The 25,723-nt window shown below is 34.4% G+C and overlaps 1 protein-coding gene and 1 long non-coding RNA gene across 5 annotated transcripts in view; one reads left to right on the top strand and one right to left on the bottom strand.

Annotated features, from left to right (window-relative positions):
• Nucleotides 1-25,723, top strand: part of LOC130451280 (plasma membrane calcium-transporting ATPase 2) — a 161,460-nt gene that overhangs the window by 15,071 nt on the left and 120,666 nt on the right. For 3 of the 4 annotated variants that reach the window (XM_056790211.1, XM_056790204.1, XM_056790193.1), the window contains exons 2-3: nt 14,357-14,402; nt 18,730-18,863. The gene's annotated coding sequence lies outside the window, so the exon portion shown is untranslated. The remainder of the gene's footprint in view (nt 1-14,356; nt 14,403-18,729; nt 18,864-25,723) is intronic. The other variant, XM_056790197.1, reaches the window with a different exon arrangement.
• Nucleotides 13,338-14,410, bottom strand: LOC130451283 (uncharacterized). The gene is made up of 3 exons (XR_008910698.1): nt 14,156-14,410; nt 13,772-14,104; nt 13,338-13,505 (listed from the first exon to the last, which is right to left on the bottom strand). It is a non-coding gene; the product is annotated as an uncharacterized LOC130451283 (long non-coding RNA).

Genomic DNA, 25,723 nt, shown 5'->3' with positions numbered 1-25,723 from the left:
CCTGTATATGTTTTGATAACTTACACAATTTCAAAGATATTTCCTATATATGTCATAACAAGCTAACAAGATTGGAGGGTCAATACCATGCATTCAACTATAACCTAGGGATATAAAATTTTCTATAGACGTTTACCAACCCACCCAAAAGAAAATCAATAATCCCGTTTTAGGGTTAGCTCAACCGCTTATCATGCGGAAGGGCACATCAGGGACGGTCCTAACATAAATACATTGTATTCTTAGTTTATTTATTCCTCCCGTGTTCAACGTTGGGTTATTTCAATAAAAAAAATGTTATTCAACGTATTCTCATTAATATTTTTTACTTGTTACACTAAGCAAAGTTGAAGAATGTTTCGTCTTGTTTTTGTAAACTTTTTGATTCTTTCATAAACCAATATTTCATGGTTTAATATTCATAAGAAATGTACGACATCCGAAGGAAAAACTTGAACGGCAAACGCAAGAAAAACAAAATTCATGCATAGATTATGAGATCAAAATAGAAATAGATATCTCAAGTAGCCAAAAATTAATCTCAAAAGTTTTAAAATTACTGATAATTGAGAAGATCATAAATAAAGAAAATATAAAAACTAAAAAATATGAGTTATCTTACAACGCGGCAATACAGCTCCATGTGGATCCTGGTTTCCTGACAATGGACCTCCATAGCATTTTTTCCCTCTACTCCTCCTATTTTTCTCATAACTTGTCTTTCGAATCTTCCTAATCGTTCTTTGTCGTACTCTGTCAACGTGTAGATTTGTATTTTGACAGTATGGTTTAGAAGCTCTGGCACCACACACTCCGCCATTGTTGACATTTAGGCGTCAGTCGGCGTTATGCTGCAGCCACGTAAATATATCCTCTATTATTGATGGTCCCGCCAAGTGTGATTCTTTTTCTACAGACTGAATGCCATAGTGCTGCAGGAATAAATCGGAGAATGAGTCGTGTGTATGGGGAAAACTTCATGAGTGATGGTGTTGTTCGTGAATGGTGAGAAAATTTAAAGATGGCCGTAATGATGATGAAAGGAGCCAAGGACGCAAATATGTCGTTTCATATGATCTGGTGCAACAAGTTGATAGAATGGATTCACCATTACTGCTTTGTCTACAGAATTTCCAGAAGTTTCAATGTCTGTCTTGTACTCTACTTGAATTCATTGGTGGTAACTTTCTTTGACGACGGTATTGTAAAGCTTCTCCACAGATATGACAAATGTCTCAATCTCTTCGGTGATTTGTCGAAAAGTAAGCGTAAGTGTACCAATCTTTGGTAATAAAATTATTGTTTTATATGAACTTGTTTTTTATTTATTGCCTATCGGAGATTGAAGAAAAACGGCCCTCGTATAAGGATTTTTAGAAATACAATTTTAGTGAAACTAGTTCTAAGATGGTGTCAAATAAATAATAGTCGCATAGCAATAAATCGGGTCTATAAGAAGTATGTGATTCCCAACCCAATTCGTTTAACGTAAGCCGAGCTGTACGTGGTCTGGCGTTGTCTTGCAGCAATATCGCAATCCGGGCATCGTTTTTATCTGTAGACAGGTTTTACCTTGTTTTTTAGGAGGTTATTATAATACTGCGCGTTTACAGTGCGAAAATCAACTGCAATCACCCCCTCCTTCGTCTACTCCATAGACACGCGTTCAATCTCCGGAATATAGAGCTGGTTCAAGAGACAACGCCCAGCGTATGAATTTTTGCTCAAAATTCAGAAGCTCATGAATTGTTCGGTCAATAGTACCTACACTGATGTCCAATTCTTCAGTCACATCGCGTACAGTATTGTGTGACTTTTGCGGAAAGCAGCACACAATTTATACACTTAAGTCTTGAAGAGGTCCTCATCCACGAATTGCTCTTAGTAATTTTCGGTATCCACATTTAGTGATATGTACGTGGACGTACTAACTGCCGTGAAGGAAATTTACTATTTGCGTCGAATAAGATTTCCAAGAAAAACCAAACTTATTTTTGTGTTTTCAGTACTATCTAATGTTTGGATAGACGTGTTACTTCTGAATTTATATTTTCATAGCTTTATTTGGCAAATAAAAAGGAATGGGAAGTATTGTGAATCGATGAAAAACATTTTTCTTCCTGTAGTTTTCCAAGTTTATTCGTCCCTGACATTATACTATATTGCCTGCTTTTATTGTCCATTATAATACATTTTCTTATACTGAACATTATAACTTTTATTTTTATCTTATACTGAAGTCATAAGTCATAATATAATGATTAATGGTGATTAATTTATCATTTATTCTGTCGATTGTTGTTCTCAATCAAATGCTGAAAATTACGAGGATGGCCCCAGAAGAATCTGACCTGACCTAGAGATGGCGGTAGTTGCTTAGACATATTACGATACCAATCAACATATGTTCAAAGTTTGAACTACTCTGGGTGAAACTGCTCCTTCGTTATCAACAATAAAATATTGGGTAGCAGAGTTCAAACGAGGCCGTACGACCTGCGAAAACCAGCATTGTAGGTCGTAGAAATGTTGAATAAAATCCAAAGAACCGTACTGAATGATCATCAACTGATAGTGCGTGAGCTAGCAGACATAGTAGGCATTTCAAAAAGTGCGGTACATCGCATATTAACTGAAAATTTGGATATGAGAAAGCTGTGCGCAAGATGGGTGCCGCGTTTGTTCATAATGTAACAACAACGTCGTGAAGATGTTTCCATCGAGTGTTTGACAATGTTTCACAAAAAGCCGAATTTTTGCGACGTGTCATAACCATTGTTCAAACGTGTGTCTATCACTTTACACCCGAAACAAAATAACAATCAAAACAATGGACTGAAAAGAAAGAACCGGCTACAAAGAAGACAAAGATCGTACCATCCACAGGCAGGGTCATGGCGTCTGTTTTTTTGGGATGGACGTGGGATAATTTTCATTGGCTATCTTGAAAAATGGGAAACTATCAATGGCGAGCATTAAAAGAACTTATTGCAACGTTTGAGCGAAGAAATCAAGAAGAACGGCCGCATTTAGCTGTGAAGAAAGTGTTTTTTCATCAAGACCATGCAACAGCTCACATATCCGTTATTGCAATGACCAAAATTATTTAATTAAAGTTTGAATTGCTAACCTATTCGCCAGATTTACCCCCCTCGGATTATTTTCTGCTCTCAGACTTGAAAAAACGACTCGGTATCGTAAGATTTTCCAACAATGGAAAGGTGATGTCAGCAATTAATGGCTATTGTGAGGAGTTTGATGATTCTTATTATAAAAAGGGTATGGAACTTATTGAACAACCGTGGGAAAAGTGTATGGGGCTAAAAGGAGGTAACGTTGAAATTTTTTCCAAAATGTTTGTGTTTTTATTTGTTGGACCAGATACTTCTGGGATAATCCTCGAATAATGTAATTGAAACCTTATTTTCATCCAGCTTCTTATAATTGAGAATTTTTTCAAAAATGAAGAGTCTTGGAAACCATGGAATAGTCCTGGAAGCTTTTGTACAAAAACCTCTAAGAACCCAGCTCAAAATCTAATTGTACTTGATACTAGTAAATATTCATTTTCCTTTGCAAATAGCTAGATGCATCATTTTGTTTTTGTCGCCTGACCTGTCTCCACAAAACGTCATTAAGTATATACCATTAATCAGGATTAAAGAAAACAGTCATATCTCCAGAATATTAATATATTAATGCCCTTCCCTGCGATTAGGTAATGAAAATTGAAGGAGTGGCTAATAAGAAAAAAGTTCAAGAATTGCACCTTTGACGGTTTTAATCTTGTAACAACTCTGCTATCTGTCATTTCATTAATATAATTGACCTATGTGTTCGTGAAAATACTTTTATCGTGTCTTCTATAGATTAATTACTACTGATTCGGAACTTTCTTAGCAATATTAGTTATTGCGTTTTAAAGTGATTTAGTATTAAATTCTCGTTTTTTTTTTTTTCATTTACATAAGTTTAAAATTATTTTGGCTTCTCAGCCACTCTGCACCTATACCCAAAAGATATTTTGTACAAGACTCTTCATTTAATTGATCTGCTTTCAAAATATGTATACTCTTCTCAAAAGAGGCTATTTTTCTGTGGTTTTTATGACCTACTAGGTATTTAAGCGTTTTAATTAACTGGACAAGACGTTCGCAGAATAGATGCTCTGTTGTTTCCATGGCTTACTGGCAGAATCTACAATTGTCATCCTCTGTCATGCTTATCGTCTAAAGCTGGTATTTGACTGGGCAGTGTCCTGTCAGAAGACCAACAACCAGTTTCTTGTCATCACGAGAATTTTTCTGCTGAAATGGTTATGAATCTTTTAGATTGTCTTAGGCCTGAAGTGTTTCTCCAGTAGGACTTTATCTGATTATTCAGCTATCTCTTCAGTTATTTATGTGGTATCTCATGAGGCCACAGTATGGTTCTGATCCTAATTATGGAGTTATGGCCCTTTTTTGACAACCCTGTATGCTTCCTCATTGCCTAGTATACCCTGGTAGCCTGGAGCCACATTAGGGTTACTTTATTTCTACTAGCAAGCTCCCACGATAGTTTAGACATGTACTTAAAGCCGCTTGGCTATTTAAGAGAATGTGAATGTGCTTTCTAGAGAGGTTTCTATCAAAACACTCCACAGCACATTTATTGATTCCTAGCAATTCTGCCTCAAAAATGGTGAGGGATTTCCTTAATGGTATGGAGAGCTTGCATTTGGTGCATGAATTGCCAATCCAGCTCCTTCCACTGGCTTCATATCATCTGGGTACCAGAAAGAGCTAGCTTACGGAATATCTTTATTGACCCATGACTGGCGGTCATCAATTACCACTTAGAATGGGATATCTTTGTCCATAATGCTGTACATTTGATCCATCGGTTTGTCACCGCTTTCTAGCTTTATCAGTTCAACTTTACTGTCTGGATTAACCTTTTGGCGTCGCTAAATGCCTCTTTCTTCACTATAAGGTGAAAGGGAGGCAGGTTTAGCAGCGCCTCTAATGTTGTAGTGAGTCAAGTTATCATTGCTCCTGTTATACCCAGATTAGCCTTTGAATCTTATTCAGTCAGTTTTTTGTGAGCTGTTGTTTGTTCAGTTTTCGACCACCAAACAAGCGCTGTGTATGTGATCATAGATTTAATGACTGTTTCGTATTGCTAATATACCATTTTAGGCTTAAGTCTCTACGTCTTGCCAAAAAGCTTGTGACAAGTCCATATAGCCGCAGTTGCTTTTAAGATTACCTTGTCTAAATGATTGTACTAAACTGTTTTATTCTGGATGACTCCTAGATATTTTACATTAGGGTTAGGCTTATCTTTTCTTTCCTTGAGTGTTGCTCTTCATCATCTAAGGTTTTAAATTTGGTTAGGTTCGTTTGCATCCTTGCAGAGATTATGCCTTCATGCTTGTCCCTTACTATTACTACGAGATCATTCGCGTAGCCCAGAACTGTGAATCCAACGCTGCTAATTCTAGTGAGAGTTTTACCAACTACCAATGACCACAGTAAGGGTGATAGGACTCTGCCTTGCGGCAGCCCTTCACTGTAGATATGTTTTAATTATATCGCCATTTTTCGATAACTGCTTATCTAAAAAAAATATGTCATGGCACTATTGTAAAGAGAATTAAACAATAATCTAACAAAAAATAAATTGAGATTATATAATGATATTATTAAAAAAGGCAATTTATTGGATTTGGAAAAAAGTTGACTCCGATACTGAGCACCTCCTCACTCCCCCTTGTTTTTATTAAAATATTTGCATTAAAGCTTGCTAGGCGTTTGATTAATTTCAGAGATTCCAACATTAGTCCAATAAAATGATGATTCAAATTACCATCCGAAAGGCAGGCATATATTTTCCAATATAAGTTGACTTCAGCATATATTTGAAGGATGAAAAAAGAGAAAAGAGAAAAATAATTAAAAAATACCTTAACAGTTGATTTCATCTGTAAATATCTCAAAAAACAAGAAATGTAGGGTTTCAAATATTCATAGTTTATAGTTGGGTGAGTTGGCGGTCAGGGACTGTGAAAACTAATCAGGTACCTTGACTTAAATTAACTTCACTAGGCACCTTGACTCGAATTCACGTCACTAGGCACTTGGACTTGAATTAACGTCACCAGGTAATCTAGCCCCAGTGATTACTTGGTCTTTGCAGACATCAAAAGAATGCTTCAAGAAAAGAGATTTAACTCCAATGACGTGGTGGTTGCTGAATTGCTACGTACTTTCAAAGGCGAATATGTTAACCTGCAACCGTCCAGCGAAACCACAATTTGGAAAAACTAGTATGTTACATCACTGAAATGCTTGGAATATTAGTAGAAGTAGTCATATTTTACAAATACTCTAATTTAGATATGTCCAGATTTTTGCTTTATAACTTCCTCCCGGGATCAGCATCCTGCGTTTTAAAATTTAAAACAAAAAGTTTTATCACTCCCTTGAATATGGTGGAATTACGGTCCTGTAACTATCGTCAAATCTTTTATCCCAAAGGATATTGATTACATTCAACACGCTTAAATTGTTTTCGAGTCACAATGTTTCTAATTAATATAGTTACCTTTATTGAGCACTAAAAATAGAGTGTAGTCACAGCAACGAGAATGGGAATCGAGTAAAAACTATGTTATTAGTTGGAAAAATCTGGCCACATATCGTTTTGAAGTTAATTTTGTTTAACTTCTACATTTAAACAAGCCATTTTTCAAAAATAAATTTTAGCGAGAGAATTTGACCCAGACTTATGAGCCAAAACAAGCAAATTACTTTTTAAGGCTTGAATGGACCTATGGTGTTCACAGAAACGAATTTTTTAGTTTCGAGAAGTATTTGAACGATGTCTTTCGTTTCTTGTTTAGCACAATCATCTTGGGATGTGACGGCGCATTATCATGTTGATAAATTCCTGGATTATCTGTCCACAAAGACGCTTCAAAACGGCCAAGTAGTACTCCTTACTGGCCATTTGACCTCTGGAACGAATTCATGCGACACCCGATTTGGGGGTGGTTTTTATGGCTTAGGATCATTTTTAGAGCGCAATTTGCTGGAGTTTTGGACAGTTTGGGATTCATGAAACGACGTGTCGTAACCATTAATGATGCATTTGATAACCCTACGGCTCTCAGCTACGTTGTTAAGATCCATCGCAAATTGAACCCAGCCCACTAGCAGCATACACGAGGCCTCAACCCAGCCCAAGTATACCTAACTCAACCAAATGCCCATTAGTGTAGAAGATGAGTTGATAGTTTATTTCAAAGTGTCTACCCACAACTCACGAAACTATGTTGAAAAAACAATGAAATGGGTTCATTATGCATCACTTTACTAGAGTAAACTTTCCAAAACACATTTTCAGCGATTCCTCAAACTTTACACGAACATTAAAAAAGGTTGTACCAATTTATGAAAAAAATGACCGATTCAATTTACGCGCGCAATTTAAATGCATTATAATCTCAACAAAGTTAGTCGAGAATGTGGTCTACCATTGAAGCGCCCAATGACTGTATGTGGAAAGTGAAAGACTAGAAAGAGTCGAGAGGTATGACTAACTGGGTATAAGTGTTGACTGCTCCGTGGATTATTGTTTAGAAATAAGAAGCCGCAACCTTAACTTGCAGCTAAGAACTCTGATGCTCAGGTGCTATGTATTCCCAGTCCTACTGTATGGTGTAGAAGCTTCGACCCGCATAGTGCGAAAACTAAAAGCTCTCGAGATGTGGGACGTAGGATGCTGAGAATATGGACATATGGAGACGGCTACATCATGAAAGGTCCAAAATAAAAGATCCTGCAGCTCATAATAGTAGGAGAAATATCTTTTGGAAGGAAAAGAACATATTGGCTTAGGTTTAACGTCAGATCATGTGACCTATTTAGGGCTGCAGCTTTCAAAGTCGAAATAGATATGATGATCACAAAAGGAGAAAGGCCGCGAATGAATTAAGAGGGGTTAAGAAATTTCAATCTGATATATGGATAGTAAATAGAAAACTGCCTGCTTGATAACTTCCAAGAAATTGGTAATTTGGAAAACAATTTAAATGCAAAATCCCTAAACTAACACAGGTGTAGAAAGTGATTTATTACCTATATAACCTAACAATGCAGTTGATGCAAACACTAGTTATGAAATTATAGTATATTCTATAACAAGGTTAGATAGAAAAAAAATTAATACCAGTGGAAACTTTGCATTATTAACCAATACCTGTTGGATTCAACGGTAGGCAAGGTTTTGTATTATACGAAAATTTCTGTGAACGTTATTCTGAAATATTGTTTTTTATTATTAGAGGTTTTCGAAACGCATTCCTGTACAAATAACAGTAAGTTAAACGTTCGACCAATTAGGATCGTAAGCAAATTAATAAACGAATCAATTGGTATATTTCGCAATCAGTACTGGATTTAACGCGGCGTTCGCATGTTTACCCTTAAATTGCAATTCGTTTTGGATGTTTTTTTTTCAACTGCTAATTTAGAGCTGGTAATGGACTTATCCGACGTGGATTAAGCGCAGGAAACAAACTCTGGATCAATACCATCGTTCTATTTAGAGAGCGCTTATTTTTTCACATCCATACTTTGAAAAAGATTACATGAGGTTTGTTCTACTTATAACGGGAATGAAACTTGTTAACTCAAACTTGTTGAAACTCAAAAATGTTTATTCATTTCTCTCTTACTTAATATTACCTTTATTATAGCTTGTTTCCTAAGGTTTCTTTGGAACCTATTTGAATACTAGTTTTCACAAATCCCAATTATCCGCATTCAACAGAACTACATTTAAAACTCATTTCCCGCCCAAACCTTGCACAGGAAATTGTCCTATATCAAGGTCTTCTTCATCTAGTGATAGATGGATTAGTCCATGAGACAAAATCATCCTGGTCTTCCTTAAGAAAGTATATTGATTTCCAGTGACGAAATGATTAAACCTTTACCATAATGCTATGTAATAAAGAAAATTGCGTAAAAAATACATCACAAAAGTTCAAAAGAAATGTCGATAAGTACTGTACAGAGAGCTGTCAAACCACCACAGAAGCTGACGCTTAGGGCTTGTACTAAATACTGTAATACTTCATTTTTATAGACAATTGAAGAAGGTCAATGAGTTCTGGGATAACCTTATGGTCTCCAACAAGACATTGATATGAATAAAATGCAATGGAACGTTACTAGCAGACTGATACGAACTCTTGGTTTCGTTTTGATCACATGAGGATATAAGAAAAATCAATTCTTGTTTTTTGAAAGGAAACTCAAGAGCATTTGGATGCTTTGTATGGTGACCTACATCGAAAGCGACTGTCAAAAATTATTTAACGAGTTTCAACGTGATCGCAGGTTAGTTTTTATGAGCCTCCGAAAACTGCACATTGTCGTATTGGCAGATTGCCGAAAGCTGAGACAGAAGGCAACCGTGAAATCACTCCAGAAAAGGGGGGTGTGCGAAGAAGTTTCTTCGTTAGGTCGACAGAACATGGATCCACTGGTACACATTAAAGCCAAGAAATAGTAAAAAATAGTCGACTTCATTCGGCGAATGTGGGAGAAAGAAGGCGAATATTGTGCGATCGGTCGGAATGGTAATGGTTGCATAGAAAAAGTCAAAACGGGTCATAGGAAAACAACATTATCGCCGTCACCATGGCTAAATTGGGCTACGAACTACTGTCCCATTCACCGTAGTCTCAAAATTTGGACTCGTGCAGTTTGTTTTTGTTTCTAAACTTTGGAAAGATGCACGCCGTGAAGAAATTTGAGTCCAATGATTTCCTCCTAAAATGCAGGGCCTTGAGAAAAAGTATTTTTAAGGCATGTCAAAGAATTTGAAGCTTCGTTGGACTAAGAGGAGACTATATTAAAAACAAATCAACACTTCCAAAATTTCGATTTTTTCTTTGTAAGCTAAGAACCGGGTGAGCAACTAAGAATGGCCATCAGCTAAATAATTTCCAAGTGTTTCTCTGGGCATCTTTTGACATAAGTTTTATTCCATGAAGCTGTAGTATTTTTTGTTTGATAACGAATACATAATTGATGACGGGCATCAATTTTTCTGTACTTTCTATCAAGCAATAATTGCATAAAAACATCAAATATTTTTTTAAATTGTTTTTCAATGTACGCCTATGAAAAAATCGATTTTGTTTTATTCAGAATTATTTATAGCCACATATTTTTCGACAAAATTTGAATTTCATAACGCTAAAGTTTCGTGAAAAATCGAAATAAGATGTCAGATAACCCACCCACTCTCAATCTGTTATTTGATAGTATGTAAGATGTAAATTTCTTATCCGGTACAAAATTCATACAGAAAACATATATTATTAATAATAAAAGAACAAAAATACGGGGTGTATGTTTCCCATCCTTAATATATTGATAACTTTTGCGGTTCAAACCCCTAAAGGCGTAACACTTTGGTTGACGATGGGTTTCCCTGATTTTTTCGAACAATTCTGGCAAACAAATGCTAGTATACTATCCAGATTTTACGGTTCTACGTTGCTTTAATGGAATGGTGATGACATGTCCAGTTATTCCAAAAAAACAGGGAACTATTTGCTTCGAAGTTCTTCGTGTGCAAACAAATTTTGTTGACAGTCGATTGTTGTTTTCGAGTTCATATGCATCGATTCATGATTCGACGCCCCATATAAGCATTGACTCCAAAAGAAGTACACAATGAAATAAAATTAATAAACCCGAAAACATCACCGGGCTCCGACTGCCACAAAAAGGGGTAGTCATTCTAACATACATTTACAATGCAATTCCGAGACTCGGATACTGGCCAAAATCATATAAAGCTGTACAAATCATATTGATTAGTAAACCAGGCAAAGACCCAAGCAACGTGTCATCTTACCGTCCAATAAGCTTTCTATCTACAATGTCCAAACTCCTTGAAAAATTACTCCTACATACAATAACGTACCTTCACAGGAATGGATTCCCTGTCATCAATTTGGATTCCGACATGGTCCTGGGACTCGAATGACAACACGTTCTGTGTATGTTCACCATTAAAAATGTCAAACTTCATGATGGCAATGTCAGATTTGACATTCTCACATCAGTAATACCATATCTCAAAACTTAGTAGCAACCCTCGTATAAACGTTTAAAATGTTGGAGGAAAATGCAAAAGAGAGTGGAATGAGCATTAATGAAGAGAGAGCCAAATTTATTGCAAAAAAATTTGTCTAAAAACATTTAGAATGAGTCATGAAATGAATATCAAGTACAGAATTCAGACACCAGAATAAAACGACAATAAAACTTTTTCATAACAAACGGAGCGGAAACAGCGAATTTAGTTGAAAAAAAAAAGAAAAATAATTCCAAGTATTCGAAAGAACAATTATACACATGATATATGGCTGAAAGAAAATAAATGGACCGTAATTGACATCACAAAATTGACCATTTATTATATAGAGAAAACAGCAAGTTCTTACAAGGAAGATGTAGAATTTTCATCAGCTTCAGGTTCAGCTATGTAGGTGTAAAACAGAAAAAACATGGATTTACTAAGTAAAAATCTGAATAATTAATTATTGAGTTCTACAATACTTCGTTTTAATACTTTTTCCTGATGTCTACACTTTGTATAATGACATGAGAGACCAAAAATAATCAGACTTCATATTTGTATCGCAGAACGTATATAGCTCTCTTGCATGAGTGTAAGTCCTGATGTTTTATCCTCAAAGTGCACAAATATTTGAAGAAAACAATTTTTTATTCAGTTTTGTTGCTAACAATTCTTAGGCTTGTTTTTGAACAATATCTTACAAGATCATCTGAGTCAAATTCGTATAAAGCATTTTGGCTCATATGACATCCATTCAAAATCAGCATCATTTTGTGATGAGCATCGATTAAAACGAACAGGTCCGATTTCACAGTCTATATCAATGGGCGAGTTCGTTACATTCTTTCATCCTTGAGCTCTTGAAGAAGCTGCGTTCCATGCTGACGAAATTAATGCCTTTTGAGTACTATTTTATAGTCTCAGTGAAATTCCTGATTATTCTCCTATGAATGGTGCAGAACTATTTTCTATTTTTATGCGATAACTCTTATATTGCAAGTTATCGCATAAAAATTATAACAAATACAATATATCTCTTCTTTGGTACTTTTCCATACTACAATATCGTTCTTTCTATCAAAATACACTTTCTGAAATGCTTTTTCAGGCGAAAACCCGTTTCTTTCAAATTTTTCCATAGTGTGCTTCGACTCAATTCAGGGTTAGGTTAGGTTCGAAAGTAGAACGCATGTTTTTTCCTTTGAAGTATTTTTTACAAATGATTTTCAATTTGAAGTTTTGGTTGCCCTGGAGCTTTACTAGCTGTTTGAAACCTAAACAATACAATATTCTGTAACTGCAAAAGTGGCTGTGGCTCAAGATGTGATGCAGGAAAGCGGGTTACAGTGCTTGCGGCCAGTGTAATGGACAATCTCGTCTCAATGCTATACCATGTCAGATCGATATTAATAATGATAGAATCTTTGACACAATAATCATGAATGACTTGGAAACACATGTTGAAAAAGAAGAAGAGACGATGATGAAGAAGAAGTGAATTGAAATTAGAAATTGTTTTCGAAATTTTTATTAATTTTGACAATAATAAATCTATAAAGCTTAATATTACGAGTTTTTGATCGAGACTATCGGTTGATCTCAGATAATTCTCTGACGGCGGGCTCTACGTCCTCTAACTCGAAAACAGGTCAAAGTATAAGAAAATGTTGAATACAGAAGTTATAGAGAATTGAGTTCTCTACAATATTGATAAGGAATACAAATAGCGTAAAACTCATAAAAGACGAGATATTTGCAAAAAATGTAAAAAGAATCGATTCTTCTGACATTTGAATCTCGACTTTCCAACTTGCGATCATCCAATTACTCAGTGAATTTTGAGAATAGTTTTAGAATGCCAAAATAAAAGTTTCTACGTGATAATATACTGGGTATGTCGATTTTCCTAGATATTCACCTAAATTGGCCTAAGATGACTGGACTAGTGTTTCTCGCGGCCTCTTTTGATATAATTCTTGCCCCCTGAAGCTGTAGTGCTTATTGTTTGATAACGAATACATAATTGATGACGGGCATCAATTGTTATGTACACTTCTATCAAGTAATAATTGCATAAATCATCAAAATTTTTTCAGAATTATTTATAGCCACATATTTTTCGAAAGTGATTCTTGGAATTAAAATTAAATAAAATTTCTTAGTTTTATTGGCATACGTACTTACTGGAAAAAATCTTGTGATACGGCAATGTAATCTTCAATACATAGGTCTTTTGACCATTCCAAACCTTCTTCTATTGTTCTATACAGCTTATAGTTAGATGAGACCCTAAATCGCACCTGGTTCAATTTTTTGCTGATAAGGACCAGATATTTTATGAGCGCCGAATCATGAAGCTGAAAGAAAGATGGAAAAAGGCCATTGAGCAAAATGGAAAATATGTAATTGATTGAAAACTATTTTTTATTAAAAAAAACTATTTTATTTTATACTAAAAAAATTTAGCATTTAAATTGATAGTTGGTATTAACAACAACAATGGGAGCATTATAATTAATGAATTAAAATTGTCTTAAATCAATCAAGTTTGTCACTGCTGTACATTTTTTCACTATTTAGTACAACTTATCTTTTGTTATGAAATAAAAAAAGTAGTACGTACATGTATAGAAGAGTATATGTACCAAGATGTAGAGAGATTTCACTTAACTGTTAAATTCAAATTAAAAGGATAATATGTTCTTGTAGAAAGAATAATGTTGATCTAGTATAACTCTTGAACACTTTCAACTCTATGAAACCGATTTTCAAATCATCTATAACATCTTCGACATCCAAAGTTTAAAATTTCTTTTCTTTTCTAATGTTGTAATACCCATATCAAGCAGCAAACTGTTTTTGTTGCCTTATCATAAACTTCCTTCATGTTTTCTTTGGCTGCTTCAGCAGCTCTAAGTGAAGCTAAAAGAGCTTGTGCAAATTGATTTAGGAAATTCTAAAAAATATTGATTACACATCTTTTTTATTAGAGGAATGATAAACTTACAAACATTTGAAACTAGCCATGAATTAGTAAATAGGTTCCATTACTATGCCTTACATAAAAATAGATTATAGATAATTGCGGAACAGTCTTCCTATTTTTGTGTGTAAGTCTTATATTGGGTTGATTAGATTGAAAAAATGTAAAAAATCGAGTTTTCTATGTTAAAATGTTCGTTTTTAATAATTATCTTTTTTGTTTCAGTTTTAAAATGCTATATCCCTAACTTCTATGGAGCATCAGTTTATCGGTAAGTTGCTAAAAATAAGTAAATGTTAAATTTAAATGCAAACTAATGGTAGATTTGTTTACATTCAAGCATACACTACTGATGTGTTTAAAACTTTCTCAATGTTTTAATTACAATACTTACTGAACCACTTTAATGATTATACAGAACTTTTATTAAATGGCAACACTGTCATTTCGAAGGCGTTTTTTATAGGATTGTGAAGTACATAACTGCATACTATATAAAATTAATCCTTATCGATCACAAGTAAAACAAATTGGAAAATGTCACGTTTTGATACTTGTATACATATATCATCACTTCATGAAATATTAGCAATATTGATAAAAAAGTTTGTTATTAGCAAAATTAGTTTAGAGAAATGTTTCAGTTTGATTTATTTAACTGTGATATCCTGTATCGCAAAGTACTCTAAGTGAAATAGAAAAATTTATTGAAAAGAAACATGATATCTATTTCAAATACTAATCGAAACACTGACGTTAGTTAAGGTATCAAAATTAATGTCATACTATCTGTTCAAGTACTCGAACAATAACCTTCAACTAATATCGTACGAGTAGTTTGTATTATATCGTTTTGAGTAGAGCAAATTTTGTTGATTTGAAAAAGTTGATTGAAAGGAATTTCGTGTGTTCATAAAGCTTTGCTTTTTGGCAAAAAATACTATTGAAGCTTTGACTTTGCTTCAGAAAAATCATCCGTGTGGAAGTTTAAACGAGACGAAATAAGTACCGAGATACACGTAGTGGATGTCCCTAAAGAGGCCGTCACCGACGAAAACATCAAATAGGCACTTAAAATAATTTGTGATAACAGTATAGTGAAGCTGATTGATATAGTTTAGGTACTAAATATAGCAAAGGAACAGCTGGGACATAGATTTTACGAAAAGTCTATTTAAAGTGGATACCGCGCGAACTCAAAATCGAAATAACAAAGAATTGATGGTTCTGAGCTGTTCAATTAAATGTTTACGTTGATAAATGACAATAGATGCCAGATGGTCCTTAAAATAATATATGATAACAGTAAAGTGAAGCTGAATAATATAGTTGAGGTACTAAATATAGCAAATGAACGGTTTCGACATATCGTGAATGAATAATTGGGTTCACGAAAGGTCTGTTTAAAGTAAAACAACGAATTGATGGTTCTGGACAATGTTTTGAACTGTTCAACTATAATTTTTGCTTCAAGCAGCTCAAAGTTCAGAGTTCAAAGCATGGAACCACATAAAAGTCTGTATCAGTATATTGAGATGCGCATGGTATAACATCTTAAATCCTTATGTGAGTGATAAGGAACCTCGGTACCTTTTCAAATTTAAAGAAAAGTATGTTTTGCGCTCTGTACGTAGCTGTGATGTGCAAAAAACTCTTAACAGTAAACGATTTTCAATGTGTTGTGAAAACAAAAACATATTTTCACCCAATAGAATGACAAGGCAGTTGTGTTTTGTATGACAATGAAAAAAATATTTATAATTTCGTACAAAAATTAAATAAAATGTTTTATTTTTAAAAAAATTACAAGTTCGTTGCTTATACAGAATTATCACAACTACCAAAGCAGATGTTGCATGCTGGACGAGCTCATTACAAACTGGATTTCTACAGTGTGCTCAAGCTTTTCTTTGCTTGCGATTGGGTTCCCCATATATAGTAACTTCCAACGACTGCGACACCTTTAGAAACCCGTCTAGTCTTACTCATAGATATTGTATAACCAGAAGAAATCGAAAGTCTTTTTTTATCTTTACCGCACAGTTGTAGATTTCAAAAACTTGATGATGGGACAGCTGCAATGTCAATGATTTGTAAAAAAATACGAAAATGCCACCGATCATTTTGCTCGTACAATACAAACAAACGTATACAATCAAGTGTCAATATCAAGCATGATGCATTGAATGGATTCAATGTTTCTTGCACGCGGATAACCATGTCTTCCAACACCCGCAGAACTGTTCATCTTCGCAGAGCTGATTCCGAATCAGTTTAGGGACCGATCGCATGCGCACTTTCAAAATTTTCGTTCGCGGAAGGGAGAAGTCATCGTCGGAGACAGAATCTGGATTGTTTACATTACATATAAACTTTATGAAGGTACCTGGGCACCTCGTCATACCGATAAAGGTGTTCTGTTTGTCACTTACATAAGGGTTAAAAAGGAAAAATGAATAATCAGTGACTATTACGTAGAGTTACTGGAGCGTTTGAAGGTCAAAATCGCGGTTGAACAAAGTAAAAAGAAAGTTTCATAAATCAATAAAAACATGGCAAAATTTCATGAATTGGGCATCGAATTGCTTTGGCATCCACCGTATTCTTCATATCCGATTCCCAGCGACTTTTCTGAGACTTCGAGAGGAAGCTCGCTGTACGGAAATTTTGCACCGATTGAGGAATTATCGACATTAGCCTATTTTGAGGCTACAGGCAAATCGAACTATAAAAATGTTATGACTGCTATAGTCGTTGTATCGCCGTTGAAAACAACTCTATTGAAAAATAAATTCACTTTCTATTTATATAAAAAAAGATTTTTTTATACTAGTCCACGAACTTTTCAGCCAAGGTTATATACAAGAAATAACTGCCGACTTTAGGACTTTTCGGAAAGTATGATCGGGTTAACCCATTGATAGGTTACTGAGGTTTGAGGATTTTATAACTTTCGGTATATCAGCTCATTAGTATCAAAGTTTAGTGCAAAATCCGTGTGATGGGGTAGATCTTAGATAGGTGCTCAATAACAATTATCAAACATGTAGAATACATTATACAATTACATAAATATCACGGAAGAATTAACGCACAAAAAATAACAAAAAGTTTTTGTAGGTCACGTATTAAATTTGAAATTTCCTCCTAAAATTGAAGGCGACGTTCGGAAACTGATCTGAATATCATTTTGGGTTAGGATCCGCAATAAGATGATAGGTGGATCTACCTGAACCCGGGTTATAGTTTCCAAAAAGTCCTTTTGATTATTTTTATTTCATAAATACGTTACGTTACATCTAGAAAAATCCAGACGACTTTAAAAATTATATTCCATAAATATTGTAACTTATTAATTTGTGAATAAAGTTTTTTAAAAATAAAATTTCGAGAATAAAATTTATAATTCGGTTAGCAGGCCGGTAACTCGGGCGATAGTATATCAAATTTTATTTGCATGAGCTGTATTTGATATTGTTGTATGAAATTCTTTTTTTCCGCTATTTCTTACGTACATCTTATTAAATACACTGAATGGCAAAAAATGTACCGTTCCGTAAAATTTCGATTGTGAACAAAGACCCAAGCCTAAGAACAATTGAGTAAAGGAAGGTTTTTCAAAACGCGAAATTTATCTAGAATGCTTTGAACAAATAAAATTTTTTGACATAAATCTTTGTCTTCAAAAATGATTCAAATAATTGGTGTTGATGATCACAAAGTTAAGAAACTATTTTGTGAAGATACGTAATCCGGTTCGTGAGTTCTTGGCCTCGTGCGCGCGTCAGAGACAAGTCTCAATAAGCTTCACACAGAGTGCCAATTTCCTGCTTTCATCCATTAAATTATAGTAGAATTCGAACGACCACTCAGTTAAGTTGTTTTGAAAAATGCCTCAAATTGAATTGCTTTATTATAAAATTTTATTACTAAAGAACGATTATTACCAACACAAATCAAAAACAGAATGGAAGCTGTTTGCCTTGTACCTATCATTTTCAATCATTAAAAATTGGTCTAAATTATTTCGCTGACGACAAGAATCATGAGAAAATGACCGGCGCCTAAAAACAGCAGCACAGACCGGCAGTTGTTATGAGCGATTTTTAGAGGTTTCATGGAGTGGTATTAGAAAGGATAGCACCCAGCCAAAAAAGCAAAGGTCACGAAGAGTACCGAAAAAAAATGATTTTAGTACTGCGATGGTACCCTTTTGATTGATTTTGACCATATTACTCTGACTTACTAAAGGCAGTTGCGTCAAAAAATTATCGAAAAAATGCGCGGCACGCCACCCATTTAGGAAACAATTTTGTTCAGAAAATCAGGTAAATTATGATGAAAATATGATGATTTCACGATGATGCCTTTTTAGTCATTCAGTTTATTATTATGGACAGATAATTTTGGCATGATTCAATCGTCATCAGCTTAACTATATTAGTGTGTAGTTTCTATATTACTAGCCTTTAGTAAGGATAAATTTTCATTACCACCAATTTGTGGCCCCGAAATTGATTCTAGCCCCTCTCACTTCCAGTATAATTTATTAGTATTCTTTTTTATTTAGTATATTAGTCGCTTATTTCTACTTTCAGCATGTTCCGCCTTTATAGAAGCTTTCATCTTAGGTGGCTTAAACAAAAGTGGGTTCGGTGAGGATCCTTGTTGTCCACAAGTTTTATATGGAAATTTGTCTTTATTCCTTTGTTAAGAAACTGCTCGCGAACAGGTAAGTGAATCCTTGATAAGGTTGTGGTTTGTTACTAAAATATCTATCAGGATAAACGTTCAAGTCAATACATTTAAACGTGTTTTATGCCTGATCCAAGCTATTCTAAAAAACAGTGCTATTTCATCAGTAACAACAAAAAAAATTTTTTTTGCGAAAGATTAATATACATTCGTAAGCAAAAATATCGACTCAAGCGATCGCAAGTAACTGGCAAAAACACTGAACTGAAATTTAATTTTTTATAGTAAAATCTTCAAGCTAATGGCATTAGCTTGAAGATTGCTATGTTATGATCACTGGTGTTCAACAAGAGTTCAGAGAAACGCGAGGAGTAGCTGAACAGTTAGAAGAAGACTAAAGGCAACTAACCATGAGCCAAAAAGGCCAGCTACTGGCACCAAATTAACCCCAGCCCACCTAATATTTGCCAGAGAACACGTTAATTGAACTGACATACAATATTCTCTTCTCAGACGAAAGCAAAGTGTGTCTGCATGGTAGCGATAGAAGAGAACGAGTCTACAGAAGATCAGGATAAAGATCCTCGCAGTGTTGCATAAAAGAAAACGTGACTTTTGAAGGAGGTTCTTGAATGATTTTGGCGGGCATTTCAATTGAAGCTAAACCGAGTTGGTTGGAGGGATTATCCAAACTTTATCCTAATGCAGGGTTGGGTCCGTTCACATAACAGTTCCGTACAGCTGTATTTTCAGAATGGCGAAATTGCCGGATGGATGGATGGATTGGCCACCGCATTGCCTGGATTCAAATCCTATCGAGCATTTGTGGGATGAACGGAAGAGAAAAGCTCGGACTAGAAATCTTGCATGAAATCGGATCTCAAAACAGCGATCGCTGAAAAATCGAGTAAAGAAACATTCCATTCATGAACAAGAGATTGGAAACTGTTATTAGAGCCAAATAATGAAATAATGTTTAATTTCATATAAATTATTTTGATGCGTTTATATATTAATAACATAGATAACTATCATTAAGACTAATCGCTTGGGGATGCTAAAATCGGAAAAAGACTTTTGGCCACGAACGAGCGATTCATGTCGATTTTTTTGCTCACGATTGTATATTATTCAACAATTGAAATTCCTTCAAAACAGGACTAACTGATTGAAATAATAGTCAATAAATTGAAAAAAACACAAGTGGCATAAAAAATTATTCGAAAGGCATCCATTTCAGCTACATATTAAGACAAACAATGACAAGTTTCAACTCGTTTCGGATTCTGCATCTGCTTATACTGAAATCGTGTTTTACACATAGATTTTCATTTCAAGCCAAAAAAGCTCATAAAATGTTAGTTGCGTTAGGTTAGGTGTATAGCAAAAAAGTGGTAAAACTTCTTAAAGTGGTATAACAGTTTTAAAACTGTCATTTGAAGGCAAAGAAGGTTCGGGACATCCTGGACCTGGAAAATAGAAGGAAAGTGGACAAAACTGACGATGAAAAACTTGTACGGATCAGTGCTAAGCATTCAAACAAAACTAGTGAGTGCCAAATCTGTTTGTAGACTTTTGACTGACGAACAAAGTCTCCGGAACAAAAAATTTTATTATGGTTATTTTCTTCATGCTGACAGTACCTGCGAGGTACTGGTCACTTTTGATTAGATAGTTTTTGCCGCTAAGAGACTTCCTGTCTGTCCATGTTCACCCCATTCACCAGATTAAGCACCAAGCGACTTCTAGATCTTCCCGAATATAAATAATGTACCTAAGGAGAAGGTTTTACATTGAGAGGATCACGATAGAGTAACCATTCTGAAAGAAGGTTTTCAGAAATGTTTCCAGTAATTCGAAGGAACGTTGGCAGAAAAAAAATTTCAAAAGCAAATTATAGATACCGTTACCCAACTAAAAACTACAATAATATTTTTAAACCGATTTTTTCGCGTCCGTAAAGTAATAAATGATGAAGCGTTGCATGATTAATGTAATTATTTAATTGTTGTCCATTGCTTTTAATTAATCTACACATAATTACTCTGAAATGTTATTATCACTATGTTTCCAATTTATTATGAAATATAATAACAAAATGTTTTTCATTCAAAAGACATCTAGCGAATGGAAACATTTAATACAGGGTGAGTCATACTTCTACTATAGTAAAAGATATCAATTTCACAAATCACCTTAAAAATTAATAAGGTAGAGGAGTTGACACTTCGCCTCATATATACTACTACTACATATGGTGAGAGTATGTAAAGTTTCTCATGACTCACCCTGCATAGTGTGAATGTAATTTTATTTGGGAGACTGTTCGCAAATTATCGATGGTTATTCCCGCGAGGGACTGTTAACAAAAAAACTATTAACAAAATATAAATGACTAAGTCAAGTGGAGTATTTTTTTCGAGGTAGTGAAATGCACTTTAACCCTTTTGCCTTTTGTGCTGCTTCTGGAAAAGCCAAATTCCTATTGATGGAAAAATTCCGTTCTTACACTAAAAACAAAGACATTTCTCAAGATTGGATATTTTTCTTAAACAAAGTTTTAACAAGTAGATAGATTTTCTTGATAGAGTTGCTCTGCATGTTGTCGTCGTAAAAGTGTAACAAATAACATCAAAAGCATAGCAGAAAATTTACGAGGGTTGCACTTAATTTTTCATATAGACAAATAAAAACAAATATTTATAATTGAATATGACTTTATTACTTTTCAAAATATTCTCCATTAAGATCAATACACAATACACCATTTTTTATGGTGTAGAAAAACGTTCACTTCATAATTTATTTCTGATCTGCGGGAATAAGAAGAAATCATTGGGTATCAAACCGCGGATGACCCATCAATTCGATGTTTTGACTGTTAAAAAACGTTTTTGTTTGATCTGATGTGTGAGAGATTCCATAGTCGTGGTGGAGAATGATTCGTCTTTTGCTATCGGTTTTCCTGATGTTTTTGAACACTACTGGCAAACAAATGCTGGAATGCCATTCAGAATTGACTGTTTTACATGACGACATGTCCAGTTATTCTTAAAAAGCAGACGATAATTTGCCTCAAAGTGCTTCCTGCACGAACAACTTTGGTTTACAGGTCCATACAGTCGATTGTTGTTTAGTTTTATGTTGATATACTAATATCCATGATAACCTGTCACGATCTTATATGCGTCTTTTGAACATTTCTTTCCACCAATCTACACGAGCTTATTTTTGAACTATTGTCGAATTATACGGTATCCAACGCGAACATATTTCAACTTTCAATGTCAACTTCATGATCGCAATATTAAGATTTGACATATTCAGTGATGCAATATCTCAAAACCTCGTATATAAATTAAAATTTCCACTTGGTATTTTCTTTGTGATCTACTGCTCAATTTCGTTCGGATGAGATGAATATGAATAACCGATTACGAATCCCGATTTGTTTTTGTGAAAAAGCAGTTTACAATTTTTTGATTTCATATTTTATTTTTCTTTTAAAATCAAATTAGATTAAAGAATAATCGTAATCTGCTGTAACTGAAGGGAAGTGCTTGAAATTACAAACTATTCCGATGACGACATATTCTAAAAAAGGTTGTCACATCATGTCACAACATTATACCATGAAACATAATTATAGCAATTTATGTAGAGCTATAATTAGAACTAAATTTCATGAATTATAATTTTAAAAAGTAGCAAAATTTTTCAATTAACAATATGATCCCGCTGAAAACACTATAATTTTGTAGTTTAAAAATTGAACCTTATTTTTTAACAAGTTAATCTATTTCTAAAGTAACTTTCAACTCATTCGGACGTACCAATTAGTTATAATTTGACAAATGTCGTATTTGAAAAGTCACTTTCCAGAAGATCAAACTAACCCCTCAAAACAGAACGTGCGTTCAAAAAATCTTTATGCTCGCGTTGGAGGCAAGTCTTTCAAAAAGTTTTAAGCTGCTGTTTCGATCCATGTCCATGTTTTTGCCTAAACAAGGATTAACACCTGCACAAATCAAGAACAGTTTGTTCATGGTAACTAATGTCATCATTTTCAATAATTAAAAATTGGTTGTTTAACTTGAGACGAGGTCCTGTGACGGTGACTACTTCAGAAAACATTAAATCCGTGACCGTCGTCTAAAAACAAAAGAAATTACAGCAAAATTGGCATTTTCAGTGTTCTAAGGATCCAATAGTAGCATCACTATAACCGATTCCTTTGAATTCGATTCGAGTATTTTTTTCGGGAAAGTCTTTTGTTGAACTCTGCTCGTTGTTGCTAGGAGCAGAGTTATGAGAGGGGTCGAAAGACTATCGTCTAAATCATTGTAATCCGTCTTAACAAGCGATCCTATTTTTCCGAGAAGCATCAAAAAAGTTATGACTAAAATATTTTGGGACTACTACGAGGTATCCTTTTGATTCCCTTTAAGGAATCCAATACATCTGTGAACGCGGCATATTACTCTGACTTACTGACAGTTACGTCAAAAAATTATCTAAAAATAACGAGGCAAAGTCAGCCAAGGTGTACGCTTGCTTCATGACAATGCTCCAATCCACACTGCCCTTTTCTAGACCCGCCTGTTTATTTTTTGTTCGCAAAGCTGGCAAAGTTAAAGGAGAAGATATTTAACAGCAACAATGAAATTAAATAGCCGTGTGGAAGTGTGTGGAAATAAATGATCTTTCTTTCCATGTTAGGCTAAGAACTCATGGACCGTACCATTTACATGGGTGTTTAGAGTTCACCTATCAAGGAAAAATGGTTCCGCTGATTTCCATTAAAGGGTTTGCGGTAAAATTTAGATATTGCAGTTATACCATCACATGCAGAGTGCAGGGGTTGTGGGAGTTTTCGCACAATGCTAAGTGGATAATCTTCAACTTACAAGGTCTCTATCTTTTGAATTTTTTAAGAGTGTGATTCCAAATCATTAGACAGTATTTTTTTAAGCCGTCCTATATTTTTAGGATATCTCACAGTCTTCCTATGATATGTAGCCTTCACATTTATTAACCCGATATCTGATTAACTTTGCCGAAAGTTATGACGAGGAGGTGATAATAGATATAGATGACGAAACCGATTGATTTCAAAAAGTGGCTACTTTGATTTTCAATGTATGGGAAAGCTCTTAATCCTACTACTTCACGTTTAATATCTGACAACTAAATGAGAAAAACATTTCAGGACATCTCTTATATACAAATTATTTTGGTTTCTTTCATTAATAACTGTGTTTAAAATTGTTTACTCATATGTTGATCATATGATAAACGTATTGTCGTTTGATAAAACATTTCCGCACAGACGCGTGTTATATTTTTATTTTAAATCAGCCAAAAGCAAACTTTTAATGTAAAAACTCCTACTCGTCAGATTTATAATTTTCTGGTCAATCACAAAATGAACTCTCTACTTAAATTCTAAAGAATAAAGTGAATATATGGAAATATTTATCATAGTGAAAACTGATTCATGTAACAGCCATTAAACTCAAAACCGCTAGTTTTTTACTTAATTAAGCTCTAAAATGTTTACGAAATATTCCAAAAATGAATATGAAGTCCCCCAAGCTTCCCTTGTATATTAGCGCTAGCTACGGAGGAACGAATCCTTCAGGAGTATAGGGAAATAAATGAAAAATCAGATAATTTCTCCAAATAAAAATAGACTCGAATCTCGTGAAGGAAAATCCGGACTTTTCGAGCTCCAGGAAGAAAACCTAGACGCCTAGCGACGAGCTCCATCACAATATATAAGGAAAATGAGCTATGATATTTTGAGAAGGTATAATAAAGTGAAGTAAAAACGATCAAACTTATATATGCCATAGAGAAAAGAAATTAAACTTATCTGAGGTAAGTCAAGATGTTTTACAGCAATCAATAGTGATCCAATTTGGTGGAGAGGTTGCCTTTGATGGTAGCGCAGCTAAGGAAAAAACGAGCCATGTACCTAATTCCGAAAATGATGAAATGTTTGGATAGGTTTTGGTGCAGCTGTTGATGGTTGGATTTGACTTTTGTATTCCAACCTGGCAACCACAGTGCAGAGGAAACAATAAAATGAGAAAACGAAAATATGGATGAAAATAATTGAAAAAAAACGTGTCATGTACATAGTTCCAAAACTGCTAAAATTTTCGCCCATGAGTGTGTTCTTGATTAAAGGAGATAATCACTAAAAGAATTTCCACGGACAAAGTTTTCTTTGTCTCCTAGCCCCTTCAAAGTTAGAACAATTTTACTAAATATCTCCGGAAATATTGATTTTATAGAAAAAAGTTTAGAGTAAAAACTGAAACCCATAAAAAACTCTACAAAAAGGTTAATTACATTTTGTGCGTAAACCTTATCATTTAGCTATTATGACCTAAAATATCTAAGTAGGAGTCAAATTGACTTTTTTTCGAGAAAGCAACTAGCTAACGCTCGCACATACTTGGAGAAGATTAATTAGGTTAGGTTAGTCAATTTAACTAAAAATTTTACACCGAGATAGTTTGGAGTATAACAGTATATATAAAAAAGTATATAACTACTTTGTACAACTTTTTATGGGCTTCATTTTTTGTTTCAAACTTTTTCTCTGAAATCAATTTTCGGAGATAATTAGTGAAATTGGTACAACTTTGAAGGAGGCTGGGAGGGCAAACGATGCTTTATCGCTAATAATCCTCTTAGTTATTATCTTCTCTAATCAAGCACAAGCTTTGCCAAATATTGAGCCAGATCGGTAGGTGGAACAGAGCTGAATAAAAAGGAACTTATGCTCTAACACCTATAGGAACTAACCGGCCGATTGGCATGTTACTTGTTGATTGAAGATGAATTTAACTTGATAAAGGGTTGTCCAACCAAAATGCACCATGTTAA

This window comes from Diorhabda sublineata, chromosome X, assembly GCF_026230105.1.
Source record: "Diorhabda sublineata isolate icDioSubl1.1 chromosome X, icDioSubl1.1, whole genome shotgun sequence".
Lineage (NCBI taxonomy): Eukaryota > Metazoa > Arthropoda > Insecta > Coleoptera > Chrysomelidae > Diorhabda > Diorhabda sublineata.
The sequence above is the reverse complement of the archived record's forward strand: the minus strand, read 5'-3'. Positions and strand labels throughout refer to the sequence as shown.